General features: G+C 36.9%; 1 pseudogene; it reads left to right on the top strand.

The window, feature by feature from the left end:
• Positions 1 to 200: 200 nt before the first annotated feature.
• On the top strand, positions 201 to 1,025 carry LOC118888267 (annotated as a pseudogene).
• Positions 1,026 to 8,956: the final 7,931 nt, after the last annotated feature.

Raw genomic sequence — 8,956 nt, 5'->3', positions numbered from 1 at the left:
TAACACACCATTGTAAAGCAATTATACTCCAATAAAAATGTTAAAAAAAATGTCAGGCAAAGTCTTAGTGTTCTTATATGTATATATATATATATATTTAAGGATGGGTCTCAAATAGGCCAGGAAGACACTCACGTATGTCAGGAAGAGGGTCAGACAAGTCAGGGAGAATCTCAAATAGGAAGGGAAGGATCAAAAACATGTCTGGATGGAGAAGTCAGAAAGAGTCTCAAAACCAAGGAAGGGCTCTGAGCAGCACCTTGACAGTTGGCAGGAACAAGCGCCTAATGAAAGGCAGCAAAAAGGGAGCCAAGAAGAAAGTGGTTGATCCAATTTCTAAGAAAGACTGGTATGATGTGAAAGCACCAGCTGTGTTCAATATAAGAAATGTTGGAAAAACACTAGTCATGAGAATTCAAGGAACCAAATGATATCATGTTTTTGAAATGAGCCTTGCTGATCTGCAGAATGGTGCAGTTGCATTTAGAATACTCAAGCTAATTACTGAGGATATTCAGGGCAAAACTGCCTGACTAACTTCCATAGCATGGAGTTTACCTGGGACAGAATGTGCTCCATGGTCAAAAAATGGCAGCCCATGGTTGACGCTCATGTCAATGTCAAGACTACTGAAAGTTATTTGCTTTGTCTATTTTATTAAAAAATGCAAGAATTAGATTTGGAAGAGGTCTTATAATTAGCACCAACAGGTCTGCCAAATCCAGAAGAAGATGATGGAAATCATGACCCTAGAGGTGTAGACAAATGACTTGAAAGAAGTGGTCAATAAATTGATTCCAGACAGCATTGGAAAAGACATAGAAGAGGTTTGCCAATGTATTTATCCACTCCATGATGTCTTTGTTAGAGAAGTAAGGATGCTAAAGAAGCCCATGTTTGAATTGGGAAAACTCATGGGGCTTAATTGTGATGGTAGTAGTTCTGGAAAATCTACTGGGGATGAGACAGGTACTAAAGTTGAACAAGCTGATGGATATGAGCCACCAGTCCAAGAATCTGTTTAAAATTCAGACTTTTAGTCGTGACAAATAAAAAGTCTTATTTGTGACCAAAAAGAAGAAAGGAGGAAGGATCTCAAACATGTCAAAAAGTGTCTCAGTCTGACAGGAAGACTCTTAAATAGTAAGGAGGAGTCTCAAACACCTCAGAAAATGTCTCAAGCAAGTCAGAGTGGAGTGTGTTGTTTAATTTCCTCTTATTTATGAGTTTTCCAAATTTCTTTCACTTATTGATTTCTAATATCATTCTGTCGTGATTAGAGAACATACTTCCTATTATTTCAATCCTTTTATTTACTTATTAAATTTTTTTATTGGGGTATAGTTGCTTTATAATGTTAACTTCTGCTGTACAGTGAAGTGAATCAGCTATATGTATACATATATCCCTTCTTTTTCGGATTTCCGTCCCATTTAGGTCACCACAGAGCATTAAGTAGAGTTCCCTATGCAATACAGCAGGTTCTCATTAGTTATTTATTTTATACATATTAGTGTATATATGTCAATCTCAATCTTGCAGCTCATCCCATCCCCCCCTTCGCCCCTTGGTGTCCATACTTTTGTTCGCTACGTCTGTGTCTCTATTTTTGCCTTGCAAACAGGTTCATCTGTACCATTTTTCTAGATTCCACATATATGCCTTACCATATGATATTTGTTTTTCTCTTTCTTTGAGGTTTATTTTCTGGCCTAACATATGGTCTTATTTGGAGAATGTTTCTGTGCACTTGAGAAGAATTTATATTCTGCTGTTATTGAGTGAAGTGTTCTATGGGTGTCTGTTTAGTTGGTTTATAATGCTGCTCAAGTGTCTTATTTCCTTGTTGATCATCTGCCAGTTAGGCCTTCTACCTAATTGTTCTATCCATTATTGACTGGGGGCTATTGAAGTTTCCATTATTGTTGACTTGTCCATTTCTCCCTTAATGTTTGTCAGTTTTTACTTCATGTATTTTGGGTTGTTAGGTGCATATATGTTTATACTTGTTTTATCTTCCAGATGTATTAACCCTTTTATCATTATAAAATATACTTTTTAATCTCTAGTAACATTTTTTTTTTGTTTTAAAGTCTATTTTATTTGATATTAGTATAGCCACTCCAGCTTTCTTGTGGTTGCTGTTTGCACCATATATCTTTTTCCATCCTTTTACTTTCAATCTATTTGTATCTTTGAATCTAAATTGTGACAGCATATAGTTGGATCTTGTATTTTAATCCAGTCTAACAGTCTCTCCTTTTTTTTTAGTTCACTTTTTTTTTAACATCTTTATTGGAGTATAATTGCTTTACAATGGTGTGTTAGTTTCTACTTTATAGCAAAGTGAATCAGTTATACATATACATATGTTCCCATATCTCTTCCCTCTTGCATCTCCCTCCCTCCCACCCTCCCCATCCCACCCCTCTAGGTGGTCACAAAGCACCGAGCTGATCTCCCTGTGCTATGCGGTTGCTTCCCACTACCTATCTATTTTACGTTTGGTAGTGTATATATGTCCATGCCAGTCTCTCACTTTGTCACAGCTTACCCTTCCCCCTCCCCATATCCTCAAGTCCATTCTCTAGTAGGTCTGTGTCTTTATTCCCATCTTGCCACTAGGTTCTTCATGACCTTTTTTTTCCCCTTAGATTCCATATATATGTGTTAGCATACTGCATTTGTTTTTCTCTTTCTGACTTACTTCACTCTGTAGGACAGACTCTAGGTCCATCCACCTCACTACAAATAACTCAATTTCGTTTCCTTTTATGGCTGAGTAATATTCCATTGTATATATGTGCCACATCTTCTTTATCCTTTCATGTGATGATGGACACTTAGGTTGCTTCCATGTCCTGTCTATTGTAAATAGAGCTGCAATGAATATTTTGGTACATGACTCTTTTTGAATTATGGTTTTCTCAGGGTATATGCCCAGTAGTGGGATTGCTGGGTCGTATGGTAGTTCTATTTTTAGTTTTTTAAGGAACCTCCATACTGTTCTCCATAGTGGCTGTATCAATTTACATTCCCGCCAACAGTGCAAGAGTGTTCCCCTTTCTCCACACCCTCTCCAGCATTTATTGTTTGTAGATTTTTTGATGATGGCCATTCTGACCGGTGTGAGATGATATCTTAGCGTAGTTCTGATTTGCATTTCTCTAATGATTAATGATGTTGAGCATTCTTTCATGTGTTTGTTGGCAATCTGTATATCTTCTTTGGAGAAATGTCTATTTAGGTCTTCAGCCCATTTTTGGATTGGGTTGTTTGTTTTTTTGATATTGAGCTGCATGAGCTGCTTGTAAATTTTGGAGATTAATCCTTTGTCAGTTGCTTCATTTGCAAATATTTTCTCCCATTCTGAGGGTTGTGTTTTCGTCTTGTTTATGGTTTCCTTTGCTGTGCAAAAGCTTTTAAGCTTCATTAGGTCCCATTTGTTTATTTTTGTTTTTATTTCCATTTCTCTAGGAGCTGGGTCAAAAAAGATCTTGCTGTGATTTATGTCATAGAGTGTTCTGCCTATGTTTTCCTCTAAGAGTTTGATAGTGTCTGGCCTTACATTTAGGTCTTTAATCCATTTTGAGTTTATTTTTGTCTATGGTGTTAGAGAGTGTTCTAATTTCATACTTTTACATGTACCTGTCCAGTTTTCCCAGCACCACTTATTGAAGAGGCTGACTTTTCTCCACTGTATATGCTTGCCTCCTTTATCAAAGATAAGGTGACCATATGTGCGTGGATTTATCTCTGGGCTTTCTATCCTGTTCCATTGATCTATATTTCTGTTTTTGTGCCAGTACCATACTGTCTTGATTACTGTAGCTTTGTAGTATAGTCTGAAGTCAGAGAGCCTGATTCCTCCAACTCCATTTTTCGTTCTCAAGATTGCTTTGGCTATTCGGGGTCTTTTGTGTTTCCATACAAATTGTGAGATTTCTTGTTCTAGTTCTGTGAAAAATGCCAGTGGTAGTTTGATAGGGATTGCATTGAATCTGTAGATTGCTTTGGGTAGTAGAGTCATTTTCACAATGTTGATTCTTCCAATCCAAGAACATGGTATATCTCTCCATCTATTTGTATCATCTTTAATTTCTTTCATCAGTGTCTTATAATTTTCTGCATACAGGTCTTTTGTCTCCTTAGGTAGGTTTATTCCTAGATATTTTATTCTTTTTGTTGCAGTGGTAAATGGGAGCATTTTCTTAATTTCACCTTCAGATTTTTCATCATTAGTGTATAGGAACGCAAGAGATTTCTGTGCATTAGTTTTATATCCTGCTACTTTACCAAATTCATTGATTAGCTCTAGTAGTTTTCTGGTAGCATCTTTAGGATTCTCTATGTATAGTAACATGTCATCTGCAAACAGTGACAGCTTTACTTCTTCTTTTCTGATTTGGATTCCTTTTATTTCTTTTTCTTCTCTGATTGCTGTGGCTAAAACTTCCAAAACTATGTTGAATAATAGTGGTGAGAGTGGGCAACCTTGTCTTGTTCCTGATCTTAGTGGAAGTGGTTTCAGTTTTTCACCATTGAGGATGATGTTGGCTGTGGGTTTGTCATATATGGCCTTTATTGTGTTGAGGAAAGTTCCCTCTATGCCTACTTTCTGCAGGGCTTTTATCATAAATGGGTGTTGAATTTTGTCGAAAGCTTTCTCTGCATCTATTGAGATGATCATATGGTTTTTCTCCTTCAATTTGTTAATATGGTGTATCACGTTGATCGATTAGCGTATATTGAAGAATCCTCGCATTCCTGGAATAAACCCCACTTGATCATGGTGTATGATCCTTTTAATATGCTGTTGGATTCTGTTTGCTAGTATTTTGTTGAGGATTTTTGCATCTATGTTCAACAGTGATATTGGCCTGTAGTTTTCTTTCTTTGTGACATCTTTGCCTGGTTTTGGTATCAGGGTGATGGTGGCCTCGTAGAATGAGTTGGGGAGTGTTCCTCCCTCTGCAATATTTTGGAAGAGTTTGAGAAGAATAGGTGCTAGCTCTTCTCTAAATGTTTGATAGAATTCGCCTGTGAAGCCATGTGGTCCTGGGCTTTTGTTTGTTGGAAGATTTTTAATCAGAGTTACAATTTCAGTGCTGGTGATTGGTCTGTTCATATTTTCTACTTCTTCCTGGTTCAGTCTCGGCAGGTTGTGCATTTCTAAGAATTTGTCCATTTCTTCCAGGTTGTGCATTTTATTGGCATAGAGTTGCTTGTAGTAATCTCTCATGATCCTTTGTATTTCTGCAGTGTCAGTTGTTACTTCTCCTTTTTCATTTCTAATTCTGTTGATTTGAGTTTTCTCCCTTTTTTTCTTGATGAGTGTGGCTAATGGTTTATCAATTTTGTTTATCTTCTCAAAGAACCAGCTTTTAATTTTATTGATCTTTGCTATCGTTTCCTTCATTTTTTTCTCATTTATTTCTGATCTGATCTTTATAATTTCTTTCCTTCTGCTAACTTCGGGGTTTTTTTGTTCTTCTTTCTCTAATTGCTTTAGGTGCAAGGTTAGGTTGTTCATGTGAGATGTTTCCTGTTTCTTAAGGTAGGATTGTATTGCTATAAATTTCCCTCTTAGGACTGCTTTTGCTGCATCCCATAGGTTTTGGGTCGTCCTGTCTCCATTGTCATTTGTTTCTAGGTATTTTTTGATTTCCCCTTTGATTTCTTCAGTGATCACTTGGTTATCAAGTAGTGTATTGTTTAGCCTCCATGTGTTTGTATTTTTTACAGATCTTTTCCTGTAATTGATATCTAGTCTCATAGCGTTGTGGTAGGAAAAGATACCTGATATGATTTCAATTTTCTTAAATTTACCTAGGCTTGATTTGTGACCCAAGATATGATCTATCCTGGAGAATGTTCCATGAGCACTTGAGAAAAATGTGTATTCTGTTGTTTTTGGGTGGAATGTCCTAGAAATATCAATTAAGTCCATCTTGTTTAATGTATCATTTAAAGCTTGTGTTTACTTATTTATTTTCATTTTGGATGATGTGTCCATTGGTGAAAGTGGGGTGTTAAAGTCCCCTACTATGATTGTGTTACTGTCGATTTCCCCTTTTATGGCTGTTAGTATTTGCCTTATGTATTGAGGTGCTCCTATGTTGGGTGCATAAATATTTACAATTGTTATACCTTCCTCTTGGATCACTCCCTTGATCATTATGTAGTGTCCTTCTTTGTTTCTTGTAATAGTCTTTATTTTAAAGTCTATTTTGTCTGATATGAGAATTGCTACTCCAGCTTTCTTTTGATTTCCATTTGCATGGAATATCTTTTTCCATCCCCTCACTTTCAGTCTGTATGTGTCCCTAGGTCTGAAGTGGGTCTCTTGTAGACAGCATATATACGGGTCTTGTTTTTGTATCCATTCAGCCAGTGTGTGTCTTTTGGTGGGAGCATTTAATCCATTTACATTTAAGGTAATTATCAATATGTATGTTCCTATTCCCATTTTCTTAAATGTTTTGGGTTTGTTATTGTAGGTGTTTTCCTTCTCTTGTGTTTCTTGCCTAGAGAAGTTCCTTTAGCATTTGTTGTAAAGCTGGTTTGGTGGTGCTGAACTCTCTCAGCTTTTGCTTGTCTGTAAAGGTTTTAATTTCTCCATCAAATCTGAAGGAGATCCTTGCTGGGTAGAGTAATCTTGGTTGTAGGTTTTTCTCCTTCATCACTTTAAATATGTCCTGCCACTCTCTTCTGGCTTGCAGAGTTTCTGCTGAAAGATCAGCTGTTAACCTTATGGGGATTCCCTTGTGTGTTATTTGTTGTTTTTCCCTTGTTGCTTTTAATATGTTTTCTTTATATTTAATTTTTGATAGTTTGATTAATACGTGTCTTGGCGTGTTTCTCCTTGGGTTTATCCTGTATGGGACTCTCTGTGTTTCCAGGGCTTGATTAACTATTTCCTTTCCCATATTAGGGAAGTTTTCAACTATAATCTCTTCAAATATTTTCTCAGTCCCTTTCTTTTTCTCTTCTTCTTCTGGGACCCCTATAATTCGAATGTTGGTGTGTTTAATGTTGTCCCAGAGGTCTCTGAGACTGTCCTCAGTTCTTTTCATTCTTTTTTCTTTATTCTGCTCTGCAGTAGTTATTTCCACTATTTTATCTTCCAGGTCACTTATCCGTTCTTCTGCCTCAGTTGTTCTGCTATTGATCCCATCTAGAGTGTTTTTAATTTCATTTATTGTGTTGTTCATCGTTGCTTGTTTCCTCTTTAGTTCTTCTATGTCCTTGTTAAATGTTTCTTGCATTTTGTCTATTCTATTTCCAAGATTTTGGATCATCTTTACTGTCATTATTCTGAATTCTTTTTCAGGTAGACTGCCTATTTCCTCTTCATTTGTTAGGTCTGGTGTGTTTTCACCTTGCTCCTTCATCTGCTGTGTGTTTTTCTGTCTTCTCATTTTGCTTATCTTACTGTGTTTGGGGTCTGCTTTTTGCAGGCTGCAGGTTCGTAGTTCCTGTTGTTTTTGGTGTCTGTCCCCAGTGGCTAAGGTTGGTTCAGTGGGTTGTGTAGGCTTCCTGGTGGAGGGGACTAGTGCCTGTGTTCTGGTGGATGAGGCTGGATCTTGTCTTTCTGGTGGGCAGGTCCACGTCTGGTGGTGTGTTTTGGGGTGTCTGTGGCCTTATTATGATTTTAGGCAGCCTCTGTGCTAATGGATGGGGCTGTGTTCCTGTCTTGCTAGTTGTTTGGCATAGGGTGTCCAGCACTGTAGCTTGCTGGTCGTTGAGTGAAGCTGGGTCTTGGTGTTGAGATGGAGATCTCTGGGAGATTTTCGCCATTTGGTGTTATGTGGAGCTGGGAGGTCTCTTGTTGACCAGTGTCCTGAAGTTGCCTCTCCCACCTCAGAGGCACAGCCGTGACGCCTGGCAGGAGCACCAAGAGCCTTTCATCCACACGGCCAAGTACGTGGGGAGTTTCTTGCCTTTTGGGAGATCTGAGGTCTTCTGCTAACGTTCAGTGGGTGTTCTATAGGAGCAGTTCCACGTGTAGATGTATTTCTGATGTATCTGTGGGGAGGAGGGTGATCTCTGCGTCTTACTCTTCCGCCATCTTCTCCTCTCCTCTGCTCTTTTATTGGATTGTTTAATCCATGCACATTTAATGTTTTTATTGATATAGTTAGAATTATGGCTACCATTTTATATTTTGTTTTCTGTATGTGTCGTATCTCTTTTCTTCCTCTATTCCTTGTTTACTCTATTTTGCATTAAGTGAATATTTTCTAATGTAAATCTTAGTTAATTTAATGATTTTTTTCACTATATTTTTTGAATTATTTCCTTAGTTGCTCTAAGGCTTACCCTGTACATCTTAACTTACCAAAATTTACTTCAGATTTATACTAATTCCAGTGAGATACAGAAATGTTATTCCTATGTAGCTCTATTCCATTCCCCCTTTTTGTGCTGTTATTATTATATATATTACAGCTTATATATGTTACAAACCCAACAATACATTGCTGTAATTATTACTTTATATAATTTTATGTCTTTTAAAGAAGCAGAGAGAAGAAAGGAGAGCAAGCATGTATTTATGGCATTATATCATGCCATTATATTATTATAACCATAATATGTGATTATATTAACCTTCTTATTTATCATTTCTAATTCTCTTCATTTATTCCTATGGATTTTTGTTACTATGTGATGTCATTTCCTTTGTCCAGTACAGGTCAGCCACCACCCATTTCCTTTGTGCTATTATTGGCAAATATATTACATTTCTATATGTTATAGGCCCACTAATACAATTATATACATATTGTTTTAATAATTGCTTTAAAAATAAGTTAAGAGAAGAAATATGCATTTATACTGTCTTCTATAATTATATAATTACCTTTACTGGTACTGTTTTTTCTTGTGGATTCAAATGGCTGGGGTAACTTGCTTTCAACCTGAAGAACTTTCTTTAGTATTTCTTGTAAGG

This window comes from Balaenoptera musculus, chromosome X (genome assembly GCF_009873245.2).
Source record: "Balaenoptera musculus isolate JJ_BM4_2016_0621 chromosome X, mBalMus1.pri.v3, whole genome shotgun sequence".
Taxonomy (NCBI): domain Eukaryota; kingdom Metazoa; phylum Chordata; class Mammalia; order Artiodactyla; family Balaenopteridae; genus Balaenoptera; species Balaenoptera musculus.
This window is presented reverse-complemented; position numbering and strand designations above follow the sequence as displayed.